This window comes from Rana temporaria, chromosome 4 (assembly GCF_905171775.1).
Source record: "Rana temporaria chromosome 4, aRanTem1.1, whole genome shotgun sequence".
NCBI lineage: Eukaryota > Metazoa > Chordata > Amphibia > Anura > Ranidae > Rana > Rana temporaria.
The window spans coordinates 21,255,968-21,271,046 of record NC_053492.1 but is presented as its reverse complement, the minus strand read 5'-3'; positions in this window follow the sequence as shown (position 1 = coordinate 21,271,046).

Genomic DNA, 15,079 nt, shown 5'->3' with positions numbered 1-15,079 from the left:
GGCCCTCACACCACTCCTGCAGCTGTGGCAACCCCCTCGTTTCTGCCCCCACCTTGTCTCAGCAGTCGGTAGCAGAGAGGACAGAACTCCTCTGCCAGATCCTGTGCTTCTCCGTGCAGCCATGGAGAGGCTCGTCTCTGCACGCCCTCTTAGCAGAGAGGAGGACCCTGTGCCTCTCTGTGCTGCCCCAGCACCCTGCACTCCCTGCCTCCCCTGGTCTCAACATTCATCAGGATCCGGCAGCTAACTCCAGACCTCCAGTCCTACTCCTGACCATGCACTGTCTGCCTCCCAGCTTTGTCCACAGGTTCTTCCCCACAGCAGCACAAGGTAAGGGGGGTGGGGGACATTTGACTTCTTCTGGTGGGGGGCTCTTGACATCTGATGCGATGGGGTGCTCTAGACATCTAGTCTTACAGATACAACCGGCCCTTTGAGGGCAACCATAATGTTGATGCGATTGAGTTTGACACCCCTGGTGTAGGGGGTGATCTCATATACAATCGGAATAGAAAATAATCATCCCCTTGCGTTGCTTACGGCCTGAAATAGAAACACACGGTTTTTGTTTAAACCAGCTGTATGGGTAAACTTAGTGTATAACACTTCCAAGTGAAAGACACCAGCATGTCAAAACAAATTCAAAAACAGAATCATTGAGTTGGAAAAAGGATCACCCCTTTTGTCAGTAATTTGTTGAACCGCCTTTTGCTTTAATTCCAGCCTTTAGCCTATTGGGATTTATCTGTACTAACTTTGTACATCTAGGGCCAGATTCACGTAGGAGGGCGTATCTTTGTGCGGGCGTAGCGTATCCTAGATATGCTACGCCGCCGTAACGTATCCTAGATACGCTACGCCGCCGTAACTTAGAGAGGCAAGTACCGTATTTACAAAGAACTTGCGCCCTAAGTTACGGCAGCGTAGCGTAAATGGCCCGGCGTAAGCCCGCCTCATTCAAAGTAGGCTGGTAGGGGGCGTGTTGTATGGTAATGAATCGGCAGAAGAGTAATTACAATTAACAGCCTTAAACAAGCAGGGAGGATTAAACTGAAGCATATAGGTAAAAAGTCCATCACAATGCATTTGAAACAGGGCTAGCTGCAGAAGAGTAATTACAATTAACAGCCTTAAACAAGCAGGGAGGATTAAACTGACATATAGGTAAAAAGTCCATCACAATGGCCCCCCTTCTTCTCCCTGCTCCGGAAAAGCCGGTTGGACCTTTCCTGGTCCAGTAGGGTTGACGGGTTCAGAGCTTTTAGTCCGAGGTTAACTCCGTTTGGCGTGACAATCCATCAGCATTCCCGTTTTGCTTGCCTGGGCGGTAATGAATCGTAAAGTCATAGGGCTGTAAGGCCAAGCTCCAGCGTAGCAAACGGGCGTTGTCCCCTGAAACCCGGTTAAGCCACACCAAGGGGTTGTGATCGGTGATGAGAGTGAAAGCCCGGCCATAAAGGTAAGGTGTGAGCTTTTTGAGTGCCCATACCAAGGCCAAACACTCTTTTTCAATGGTGGCGTAACTGACCTCCCTTGGCAACAGCTTCCGACTCAGGTATGCCACCGGGTGCTCTCCTCCATCCTCCCCGATCTGGCTTAGTACTGCCCCCAGTCCAAACATTGAAGCATCTGTGTGGACAATAAATCTTTTGTTAGGATCTGGGGTAACCAACACCGGAGCATTAACCAGAGCAGTCTTTAGGGTTTGGAAAGCCACCTCGCATTCCGGGGACCACAGGACTTGTCGGGGTAGCTTCTTTTTGGTCAAGTCGGTCAGGGGTTTGGCCAGGGCGCTATAGTCGGGTACAAAGCGTCTGTAATAGCCGGCTGTGCCCAAGAAAGCCATGACTTGTGTCTTGGTGTGGGGAGTGGGCCAATTGGCAACGGCCTCGATCTTGGCCGGCTCCGGCCGTTGCTTACCACATCCTACTCGGTGGCCCAAATATTGTACCTCCGCCATACCCAAATGACATTTGTCGGGTTTCAGGGTCAGCCCGGCCCCTTGATCCTATCCAATACTACCCCTACGTGTTCTAGGTGCGCTTCCCATGTATTGCTGTAGATGGCGATGTCATCCAGATAAGCGCATGCAAAGCTCTGGAGACCCCCAAGTAACTGATCCACCATCCGTTGGAAGGTGGCCGGGGCGTTCTTCATCCCGAACGGCATAACCCGGAATTGGTATAGGCCGAACGGGGTGATGAAGGCCGACTTGAGTCTGGCATCTTCTGCTAGAGGAATCTGCCAATATCCCTTGCATAGGTCTATTGTGGTCAGATACTTCCCTGCAGAGATACGGTCAAGCAGCTCGTCCATCCGAGGCATCGGATAGGCGTCCGTAACGGTCTTGTCGTTGAGGCGCCGGTAATCTACACAGAAGCGGGTTGTCCCATCCTTCTTTGGCACTAAGACTACCGGCGAGGCCCAAGGACTTTCTGAGGGTTCGATTACGCCTAGCCGAAGCATCTCATCTATCTCCTTCCGCATTCCTTCCCGGACTGCTTCGGGGATACGGTAAGGAGGCTGTCTCAGGGGTGTCTGTCCTGGAGTCTCCACCTTGTGTACGGCTAGGCGTGTGTATCCAGGCTCCTGCGAGAATGTGGCCTGTTTTTCTTCTAGTAAGCGGCCAGCTTGAGCCCGCTCTTGCGGCTCCAGCTGTTCACCTAGCTGGACTTTCTCTATCTGGGTCATCCCTTTGCTACTGCCCAATAGGTCGGGAAGGGGTAGGGTCTCTGTGTCTTCTCCTGCTGGTGCACAGATAGCGGCTACCTCCTCTGCCCGTTCCTGATAGGCCTTGAGCATGTTGATGTGAAAGGTTCGTTTCACATCTTCATCCTCGCAACTGGCTATCGTGTAGGTAGTGTCGCATATCTGTCCTATAACTTTATAGGGGCCCTGCCAGGCAGCCTGGAGCTTGTCAGTTCGGACCGGCCTTAATACCATGACCTTTTGGCCTATCTGAAAGCTCCGGTGCCTAGCCCGTCGGTCATACCATACCTTCTGGCGCTGTTGGGCCGCCTGGAGGTTTTCTCGCACTGTCTGGGCTAATTCCTCCATGCGATCCCTCAGCTCCAGGACATAAGGTACAACCGGGGTCCCCTCAATTTCTGTTTGCCCCTCCCAGTGATCCTTGATGAGATCTAAGGGCCCCCTCACCCGCCTCCCATAGAGAAGTTCGAAGGGTGAGAATCCGGTCAATTCCTGCGGTACCTCTCGGTAGGCAAAGAGAAGGTGCGGCAGGAATCGCTCCCAATCCTTGTACGCCCCTGAGAACGATTTCAACATTTGCTTTAGCGTTCCATTGAAGCGCTCGCACAGGCCGTTAGTCTGGGGGTGGTATGGGGAGCTAGTCAGGGATTTAACTCCACAGGTTTTCCATATCTGCTGGGTTACCTCGGCCGTGAATTGGGTACCTTGGTCGGACAGAACCTCCTTGGGAAAGCCTACTCGGGAAAATACTTTAACTAGGGCCTCTGCTACAGTCTCAGCCTGTATGTTAGAGAGAGCTACCGCTTCGGGGTAACGGGTGGCGTAGTCTACTACGGTGAGTATATACCGCTTGCCGGAACGGCTAGGTTGGGCCAGGGGCCCTATAATGTCCACGGCTACCCTTGTGAACGGTTCTTCAATAATGGGCATGGAAACTAGTTTAGCCTTTGGGTGGTCTCCCTTTTTACCTATACGTTGGCATACCTCGCACGTTTGACAATACGCCCTGACGTCGTCGGATACCCCAGGCCAGAAAAAGTTCTGGGTTATCCGATACCCTGTCTTGCGTATTCCCAAATGGCCTGCCAAGGGTACGTCGTGCCCAATCCTCAATAACTCCTGCCGGTACTTCCGGGGAACTACCAGCTGGCGTTTTTGCTTAGGCCCTGGGGCATTACCCCGGGTCTCGGTGAGCCTGTACAAGCGGCCTTCCTCCCAGATAAATTGCTCCTTCTCTAACCCCCCTTGGCCCCTCCTGGCTTTCTCTCGATACTTTCTGAGGGAAGGGTCTCCGGTCACCTCCCGCCCAAAGTCCTCTGGGGTGTCCCAGGGTAGGGGTTCCACAGTCAAGGGTAGGTTGGGTTGGCTTACCTGGGTCTCAGTAGGAAGCGGATGGCTCTCGGCAGCGAGACTTTGTGCTCTGGTGGTTACTGCGTGGGCCTCCTGAGCGGTGGTAGAGGCGAACGCCGAAGTCAGGGGCCCAATGTCGTTGCCCAAGATGACTTCAGAAGGTAAGTCTTTCATGACGCCCACATGAACATCGCCAGCTCCCGCACCCCAGTCCAGGTGTACCTGTGCAGTAGGAATACGGTATACTGCCCCCCCTGCCACTTTCACAGCAATTGATTTCCCCGGTTTCTCTGATGCAGTAATAAGGTGTCTTTGTACCAACGTGATGGTCGCCCCACTGTCTCTTAATCCTCGGGCGGTTTTTCCGTTAACCATGACCAGCTGACAATGGTGTTTCCGGTTGTCCGTAATAACAGATTGTACCGTGAGGGCTTCGTAAAGGGGGCCCAATGGTTCTTCCGGACCCAGCTCCTGGGGATCCCAAGCCGAGTCTACACAATGGGCTGCTGCTGGTGGGCGGTACCCAGGTTGAGACCAATTTGACCTGGTGTTGTCATTCAGGGGGCAATTCTGCTTGAAGTGACCGAGTTGTTTGCACCGGAAGCAGCGTTGTTCGTTGTCCTCCTGGCGTGGATAGCGAGGGCTAGATGTCATCGGTCTGTTAGGCGGTTGGTATCTAGCGGCTGGTGGGTGTGAGGGCGCCGTTGGTCGTGGAGGTTGTACCCGTGGTGTGACCTGGTTTGTCTTGCGAGTATCCGCATATTCATCCGCCAACATCGCGGCCTCTGGTAGAGTCATGGGCCTGCGATCTCTCACCCAATCTTTGACATCTGTCTGGATGTGATTGTAAAATTGCTCCAGGAGCATTAGTTGCAAAATGTCCTCTGCGGTGGTGGCCTGGCTGCTGTTAACCCAGTTAGAGGCCGACAGGGACAGCTGGCATGCCCATTCTGCGTAAGAGTCTTTCGTGGTTTTGCGTGAGTCCCTGAACTTCTGTCGGTGGGACTCTGGGGTTACTGCATAACGAGCCAGGAGCGCTTCTTTAACCCTGGCGTAGCTATGGATATCCTGATCTGGCACGGTCCGGAAAGCATCAGAAGCTTTGCCTGACAGTTTGCCTGACAATATTGAAACCCACTCTCCTCTAGCTATTCGGTGCAGGTTACATTGTCGCTCAAAATCCGCCAGGTAGTTATCAATCTCACAGTCCTTTTCATCAAAAGCTTTAAAAGCGCTAAACGGAATCTTCCTTGTGTCTGCTGTGCTGTACTCACTGTTCGGAGAAGGTGCGGCTGCTTGTTGGACTGCTGCCAGTTTTAACTGTAGCTCTGCGTCCCTTATTTCTTTAGCCTTCTGTAGCTCTGCGTCTCTTATTTGTTTATCCTTCTGTAGTTCTGCGTTTACTAACATGTCCATCACTTTCAGTACCACATCTGGCGTTGGGTTCGGGCCGAACCACGCTAGCTTCTCTCTCATTAGCTTGTTGGTTGGTGACTCCTCCTGAATCACTGGTGTCTCCATCTCTTGTACTGCTGGCGTTGCTGCAATCACGTTCTCCTGGTCTAGCTCCATTAATTCTGCTATGATGACCCGCTTGGTTTTGTTGCTAGCAATCCTTCCACGAACTTCCAGTAGTTCTTTCAGTGTATTTCTTTTAAGCAGGGTGTAGCAGCCTTCCATTCACTGTTCCCAGTGTCTGCTTGGAATCCGGGTGTAAAGGAGAGTAGAGGGAAGATCCCGCTGCTGCCAACCAATTTGTGACGGTATCGGTATGATATCCCCGTCAACCAGTGGCGGAACTACCGCCATAGCGACCCACGCGGGCGCTATGGGGCCCGCAGCTGAGTGAGGATCAGGGGGGCCCGGGCCGGACCTGGCAGGTGGTGGCTGGTGCGGAGTGTAGTGTAGTGGGAAACGGCTCCCGCAGCTCCATCTGGCTGGCTGGGAGAAGGAGCAGGCAGACCCCCCCTCCCCAGAGAGTGACCATGTCAATGTCCAGCAGCTGTGGGTGTTAGCTCTCTGCCCGCCCCGCCTCCCTCCCTGGGTGATGTGCAGGCGTGCAGCCATTGGAGGAGCAGGATGAGGGACATTGTGCACAGAGACACATGAGGATGGACTATCCATAGGACACACGCTGGGTCCTGCAGCCCGCCCTGCTTACCCAGCCTCTCCGCGGTCGTCTGCCGAAGCCCGGGGGTGGAACCAACAGATCAGCTGATCGGACGGGGGACAAGCTGGGGGAGGTCTCTCTGCATGAGCTGTGACTCACAGCCTGTGAGAGATCTCATCTGCTAATCCTGGGACTTGTGACACCGACTGCTGCCCGCTGCCATGTGGAGGGAGCTGATCTGAAGTGTACAAGGTAAGAGGTGGTCGGGGAAGCGCTGGGGGTGAAGGATTCCAAGTTCTAGTCAGACCTTATCACTGATGTGTGACTCCCTCCACCTGGCTCCACCCCCTCCTATCCACCTGGCTACACCCCCCCTCTTATACACCTGGCTGCAGCCCCTCCTATCCATCTGGCTACACCCCCCTCATACACCTGGCTGCAGCCCCTCCTATCCACCTGGCTACACCCCCCTCTTATACACCTGGCTGCAGCCCCTCCTATTCACCTGGCTACACCCCCCTTTTATACACCTGGCTGCAGCCCCTCCTATCCACCTGGCTACACCCCCCTCATACACCTGGCTGCAGCCCCTCCTTTCCACCTGGCTACACCCCCCCTTTTATACACCTGGCTGCAGCCCCTCCTATCCACCTGGCTACACCCCCCCTTTTATACACCTGGGTGCAGCCCCTCCTATCCACCTGGCTCTCCATTCCTTTCGTCTGGCTCCACCCCCTCCTATCCACCTGGCTACACCCCCCTCTTATACACCTGACTCCATCCCTCCACCTGGCTGCACCCCCCTCTTATCCACCTGGCTCCATCCCTTTCGCCTGGCTACACCCCCCTCCTATCCACCTGGCTCCATCCCTTTCGCCTGGCTACACCCCCCTCCTATCCACCTTGCTCCATCCCTTTCGCCTGGCTACACCCCCTCCTATCCACCTGGCTCCATCTCTCCACCTGGCTACACCCCCTCCTATCCACCTGGCTCCCTCCCTCCATCTGACTACACATCCCTCTCCTGTACACCTGGCTCCATCCCCCACCTGGCTACACCCCCTCCTTTCCACCTGGCTCCATCCCTCCACCTGGCTACCCCCCTCCTATCCACCTGGCTCATCCCCACCCTGGCTACACCCCCTCTATCCACCTGGCTCTATCCCTCCACCTGGCTACACCCCCTCCTATCCACCTGGCTCCATCCCTCCACCTGGCTACACCCCCTCCTATCCACCTGGCTACACCCCCCTATACACCTGGCTCCCTCCCTCCATCTGACTACACATCCCTCTCCTGTACACCTGGCTCCATCCCTCCACCTGGCTACACCCCCTCCTTTCCACCTGGCTCCATCCCTCCACCTGGCTACACCCCCCCTATCCACCTGTCTCCATCCCTCCACCTGGCTACACCCCCTCCTATCCACCTGGCTCCATCCCTCCACCTGGCTACACCCCCTCCTATCCACCTGGCTCCATCCCTCCACCTGGCTACACCCCCTCCTATCCACCTGGCTACACCCCCTCCTATCCACCTGGCTACACCCCCTCCTATCCACCTGGCTCCATCTCTCCACCTGGCTACACCCCCCTCCTATCCACCTGGCTCCATCCCTCCACCTGGCTACACCCCCTCCTATCCACCTGGCTACACCCCTCCTATCCACCTGGCTACACCCCCCCCTATCCACCTGGCTCCATCTCTCCACCTGGCTACACCCCCCTCCTATCCACCTGGCTCCATCCCTCCATCTGGCTACACATCCCTCTCCTGTCCACCTGGCTCCATCCCCTTACCTGGCTGACCCCCCCTCTCTTGTCCACCTGGCTCCATCCTCCCTCCAACTTGCTGCACTCCTGTCCACCTGTTTCCATCCTTCCACCAGGAGTTTCTGGTGCTAAAATTATTGAATTAATGTTGATTATTAATTTTTTTAAAGGGGGGGGGGGGGCGCAAGTAGCTGGTCTCGCCTTGGGTCAGTGGCGGAACTACCGCCATAGCGACCCACGCGGGCGCTATGGGGCCCGCAGCTGAGTGAGGATCAGGGGGCCCGGGCCGGACCTGGCAGGTGGTGGCTGGTGCGGAGTGTAGTGTAGTGGGAAACGGCTCCCGCAGCTCCATCTGGCTGGCTGGGAGAAGGAGCAGGCAGACCCCCCCTCCCCCAGAGAGTGACCATGTCAATGTCCAGCAGCTGTGGGTGTTAGCTCTCTGCCCGCCCCGCCTCCCTCCCTGGGTGATGTGCAGGCGTGCAGCCATTGGAGGAGCAGGATGAGGGACATTGTGCACAGAGACACATGAGGATGGACTATCCATAGGACACACGCTGGGTCCTGCAGCCCGCCCTGCTTACCCAGCCTCTCCGCGGTCGTCTGCCGAAGCCCGGGGGTGGAACCAACAGATCAGCTGATCGGACGGGGGACAAGCTGGGGGAGGTCTCTCTGCATGAGCTGTGACTCACAGCCTGTGAGAGATCTCATCTGCTAATCCTGGGACTTGTGACACCGACTGCTGCCCGCTGCCATGTGGAGGGAGCTGATCTGAAGTGTACAAGTAAGAGGTGGTCGGGGAAGCGCTGGGGGTGAAGGATTCCAAGTTCTAGTCAGACCTTATCACTGATGTGTGACTCCCTCCACCTGGCTCCACCCCCCCTCTATCCACCTGGCTACACCCCCCCTCTTATACACCTGGCTGCAGCCCCTCCTTATACACCTGGCTGCAGCCCCTCCTATCCACCTGGCTACACCCCCCTCTTATACACCTGGCTGCAGCCCCTTTATACACCTGGCTGCAGCCCCTCCTATCCACCTGGCTACACCCCCCTCATACACCTGGCTGCAGCCCCTCCTTTCCACCTGGCTACACCCCCCCTTTTATACACCTGGCTGCAGCCCCTCCTATCCACCTGGCTACACCCCCCCTTTTATACACCTGGCTGCAGCCCCTCCTATCCACCTGGCTCTCCATTCCTTTCGTCTGGCTCCACCCCTCCTATCCACCTGGCTACACCCCCCTCTTATACACCTGGCTCCATCCCTCCACCTGGCTGCACCCCCCCTCTTATCCACCTGGCTCCATCCCTTTCGCCTGGCTACACCCCCCTCCTATCCACCTGGCTCCATCCCTTTCGCCTGGCTACACCCCCCTCCTATCCACCTGCTCCATCCCTTTCGCCTGGCTACACCCCCTCCTATCCACCTGGCTCCATCTCTCCACCTGGCTACACCCCCTCCTATCCACCTGGCTCCCTCCCTCCATCTGACTACACATCCCTCTCCTGTACACCTGGCTCCATCCCTCCACCTGGCTACACCCCCTCCTTTCCACCTGGCTCCATCCCTCCACCTGGCTGCACCCCCCTCCTATCCACCTGGCTCCATCCCTCCACCTGGCTACACCCCCTCCTATCCACCTGGCTCTATCCCTCCACCTGGCTACACCCCCCCTATCCACCTGGCTCCATCCCTCCACCTGGCTACACCCCCTCCTATCCACCTGGCTACACCCCCTCCTATCCACCTGGCTCCCTCCCTCCATCTGACTACACATCCCTCTCCTGTACACCTGGCTCCATCCCTCCACCTGGCTACACCCCCTCCTTTCCACCTGGCTCCATCCCTCCACCTGGCTACACCCCCTCCTATCCACCTGGCTCCATCCCTCCACCTGGCTACACCCCCTCCTATCCACCTGGCTCCATCCCTCCACCTGGCTACACCCCCTCCTATCCACCTGGCTCCATCCCTCCACCTGGCTACACCCCCTCATACACCTGGCTACACCCCCTCCTATCCACCTGGCTACACCCCCTCCTATCCACCTGGCTCCATCCCTCCACCTGGCTACACCCCCCTCCTATCCACCTGGCTCCATCCCTCCACCTGGCTACACCCCCTCCTATCCACCTGGCTACACCCCCTCCTATCCACCTGGCTACACCCCCTCCTATCCACCTGGCTCCATCTCTCCACCTGGCTACACCCCCCTCCTATCCACCTGGCTCCATCCCTCCATCTGGCTACACATCCCTCTCCTGTCCACCTGGCTCCATCCCCTTACCTGGCTGACCCCCCCCTCTCTTGTCCACCTGGCTCCATCCTCCCTCCAACTTGCTGCACTCCTGTCCACCTGTTTCCATCCTTCCACCAGGAGTTCTGGTGCTAAAATTATTGAATTAATGTTGATTATTAATTTTTTTAAAGGGGGGGGGGGGGGCGCAAGTAGCTGGTCTCGCCTTGGGTGCAATAGTTTTGCACCAGCCATGCTTGCCGTTGTAGTTTAGTGTCTTAATTTAGTGACTAAATACTATGGGCCAGATTCACAGAAGAGATACGCCGTCGTATCTCTGTGATCCGCCCGTCCTAACTATGCGACTGATTCATAGAATCAGGTTACGCATAGATAGCCAAAAGATCCGACAGGTGTAATTGACTTACACCGTCGGATCTTAGGATGCAATTCTAGGCCGGCCGCTAGGTGGCGATTCCATAGCGGTCGGCGTAAAATATGCAAATGACTAGTTACGGCGATCCACGAAGATCCGCGCGTTCTTTTGCAATCTCGTACGTCGTCGCTAGTCATTTTTTCCCGTCGCAAAGTTACACCTGCTTTAACATGGCTTATCTTTAGATCAGCCATGTTAAAGTATGGCCGTCGTTCCCGCGTCGAATTTCGTTTTTTTTTTTGCGTAAGACGTCCGGGAATACGAAACGCCGCAACGCACGTCGCCGTTCAAAAAAAACATTGGGGCGCCGTAATTTCGCGCAAAGCACGTCGGGAAATTTTAACACGGAGCATGCGCAGAACGTTCGGCGCGGGAACTTGCCAGTAAATTTCACTTGGGGGGGTTGGCAACACTGGGCCCGGTGAGGATAAGAGCATCGCCGGCATGGTCTCCCAGCCAGGGGAAGAGAGAGGAGAGGAAGAGGCGAGCTGTCTGTATCAGCAGAGAGCGGAATTGCCCGCTGTAATAGCTTTCATTAGAACTTCCAGTGTTCCCGGGGCTCACGTCACATAGCTCCACCTCTTGGTCCGGCACCTTTGATCGACAGAACGCCGGTCCAGTGTCGGACATGTGACGTCATCAAATGCGTTGGGCTAAGAGGTGGGGCTATGTGACGATGAGCCCCGGGAAGACGGGAAATTCAAATGAAAGCTATTACAGCGGGCAATCCCGCTCTCTGCTGATCCGGCCGACTTGCCTCTTCCTCTGCACAAGTGAGGCTGTATTGGGCACAGGCAGGCCAGGCTGTATTGGGCACAGGCAATGCTGTATTGGGCACAGGCAGTTCAGACTGTACTGGGCACAGGCAGGCCAGGCTGTATTGGGCACAGGCAACGCTGTATTGGGCACAGGTCATGCCGCATTGGGCACAGGCAATGCTGTATTGGGCACAGGCAATGCTGTATTGGGCACAGGCCAGGCTGTATTGGGCACAGGCAGGCCAGGCTGTATTGGGCACAGGCAGGCCAGGCTGTATTGGGCACAGGCAGGCCAGGCTGTATGGGGCATGGGCCACGCTGTATGGGGCACGGGCCACACTGTATGGGGCACAGGTCACGCTGTATGGGGCACAGGTCACGCTGTATGGGGCACAGGTCACGCTGTATGGGGCACAGGTCACGCTGTATGGGGCACAGGTCACGCTGCATTGGGCACAGGTCACGCTGCATTGGGCACAGGTCACGCTGCATGGGGCACAGGTCGCGCTGTATGGGGCACAGGTCACGCTGTATGGGGCACAGGTCACGCTGTATGGGGCACAGGTCACGCTGTATGGGGCACAGGTCACGCTGTATGGGGCACAGGTCACGCTGTATGGGGCACAGGTCACGCTGTATGGGGCACAGGTCACGCTGTATGGGGCACAGGTCACGCTGCATTGACACTAGGGCGGCTCTGGGGGCCCCATACAACATTTTGCTATGGGGCCCTGTGATTTCTAGTTACGCCCCTGCCGTCAACGTTCCCTTCTTCCCATAAAAGAAATCACAGCAGCACCCATACATGAGCCAAGGCTTAATGCTGGTATAACACAGAGTTTTAATAGTAAAAAACCAGAGCTTATATGTGGTTACAACTGTTACAATGACAAATCTCCGCCCCCCTCACACAGTGGGGGGTCTTCAATACAGCTCCTTTGAAATAAAGATATTTCTTTGAACTACTTAGTAGCTAGCCGGTTCGGCACCGCATATAGAGAGATAATTATCACAAGGAAGCAATCAGCATAATTAACACAAGCCACTTATCTAATCACAGTAACCAGTAAACACAGGGCTAAAACAATTAACATTTGAAACAGGGCTAGCTGCAGAAGAGTAATTACAATTAACAGCCTTAAACAAGCAGGGAGGATTAAACTGAAGCATATAGGTAAAAAGTCCATCACAACGGCAGCGTAGCGTAAATGGCCCGGCGTAAGCCCGCCTCATTCAAAGTAGGCTGGTAGGGGGCGTGTTGTATGGTAATGAATCGTGACCCCACGTAAATGACGCACCTAACGAACGGCGCATGCGTGCGCATGCTCAGTATCACGTCAAATTTTCTCCCTAAGTTACGCCGGCTCACTGTTTAGTCGACGTGAACGTAACGTACGCCCATCCCCATTCACGGACGACTTACGCAAACAACGTAAAATACGACGCTGTTCCGACGTCTATACCGAACATGAATTACCCCTGCTTTATGAGGGGTAAAGTTACGCAGGTCATACGCCTTACGTAAACAGCGTATTTTAATACGCCGGGCGCAAGTACGTTCGTGAATCGACGTATCTAGCTCATTTGCATATTCAACGCGGAAATATACGGAAGCGCCCCTAGCGGCCAGCGTAAATATGCACCCCAAGATACAACAGCGTAGGAGACGTACGCCACTCGTATCTTGGCAACCGTGAGGCGTATCTGATTCTATGAATCAGGCGCGAAGATACGACGGCGCACATTCAGACTTACGACTGCGTACGTGGAGATACGTCGTAAGTCCTTTGTGAATCCGGGCCCTAGACTTTGCAATATGTGCCCGCTCTTCTTTGCAGAACTGCTGAAGTTCAGTTAAATTTGATGGGGACCATTTGTGGACTGCAGTCTTCAAGTCATTCCACAGATTTTCAATGGGGTTTAAGTCTGGGCTCTGACTAGGCCATGCAAGGACATTCACCTTTTCTCCTCCCACCACTGTATGGTAATTTTTGCTGTGTGCTTTGGTTCATTGTCACGTTGGAAGGTAAACCTTCTTCCAATTGACAATTTTCTGGCCGAGGGCAGCAGATTTTCCTCAAGAATTTAACAGTATTTTTCCCCATTTTTCCTTCTATCCTGAAAGTGCTCCAGTTTGTGCTGCAGAGAAACAACCCCATAGCAGGATATTACCACCTCCATGCGTTACTGTAGGAATGGTGTTATTTGGATGGTGAGCTGTATTGGATTTCTGCCAGACATATCGTTTGGTGTTGAGGCCAAATAATTCAATTTTAGTCACATTTGACCAGAACACCTTTTTCCTTGTGACCTCAGAATCCTCGAGGTGCGTTTTGGCAAAGCTCATTCATGACTGCATGTGGCCTTTCTTGAGGCGTGTTTTTTGTTTTTTCTTGCAACTCTCCCATACAAGCCCCATTTGTGGAGAATTTGTGATATTGTTGTCACATGCACACAATGACCACTCTGTCATAAAAATTAGCTGGCACTTACCTCCAGCTCCCACACTTGTCAAAAACAAGAGCAGCCCCAGCAAGAGGAAGGTAAGGCGTGTCAGCCTCCCATTCCTTTTCCCTTCTCAGCACTTGCCTTGGGAACATGTTTGAAGCTGAAAATCAGCACCATCTGTCCAATGCAGCCATCACTTTGCCAGCTGAATTTCTGGACCAGACACAGGAAGAGGATTGCACTGGGAGGTAAGGCGTATCTAGTTTTGTGGGCACAGCGCACAGATACGACGGCGCATATTTGCACTTACGCTGCGTATCTCGAGATATTTCGGCGTAAGTGCTTTGTGAATCCGGGCCTTGGTGTTTAGTGGTTAAAAACGTTCCTAATTACATACAGAAGTTTATTCATTTGATGTGATACAATGTTTAGACTTAACTTTCCACTGATAAAGAATGTTTTCAAAACTTGGCAGGCTGCCAGACTTGGCAGAGTTGCCCTGGACTTGACTTTTGGCTGAGAGCAGACAGGAAATTCTTTGCATACCAAAGTGCAGAGAGAAAATTATTTTCATGTCAAAGATCGTGTGACCCTGTGTCAAGAATCGCAACAGGAAAAAGATTGCGATAACGATTGTTGAGGATTAATCGTGCAGCTCTACCTCACCCCCTAGTGCATTCCTCTTTCTGTGTCTGGTCCAGAAATGCAGCTGCAAGGAGATTGCCATATTGACAACCAGAGTTTCATCTCTGGTGTCAAGCAATCTCCTTGCTAGCTGCGTTGCCAGATCAAAGACAAGTTCTGGTAAGAGAAATGCAGATGGAGGTATTTGTCAAGCCTGCAATTCGTCATGCCGGTGTTCTGTCAAGAAGAAAAATCTGCCCCCTTCATGTAAATATCCGCCCCTCACCTACATGAATGTGCTTGGCAACGCGAGACAACAGCTGATCGTAAGCCTCAGCTCTACTGCGCACTTGCACAGTTCACACCCAGGCATTTTTCATAGCGGCCACTTCTCGACAGGACATCGGCAACTTGATTTGGGAAGTGCTTGAATATGCAGCTATAAACGCAGCCTGGGTCCTAGCTGTGTTTTTGAACCTAGATACAGGGAGGGGAGGTCTGTCCAACCACATTGCTAGCCTTAAACTGCACGTTAGGAAGATGAGACAAAAGTACTTACATTGCCATTGGGGACAGATCACAATAATTATATATATATATATATATATATATATATATATATATATATTATATATC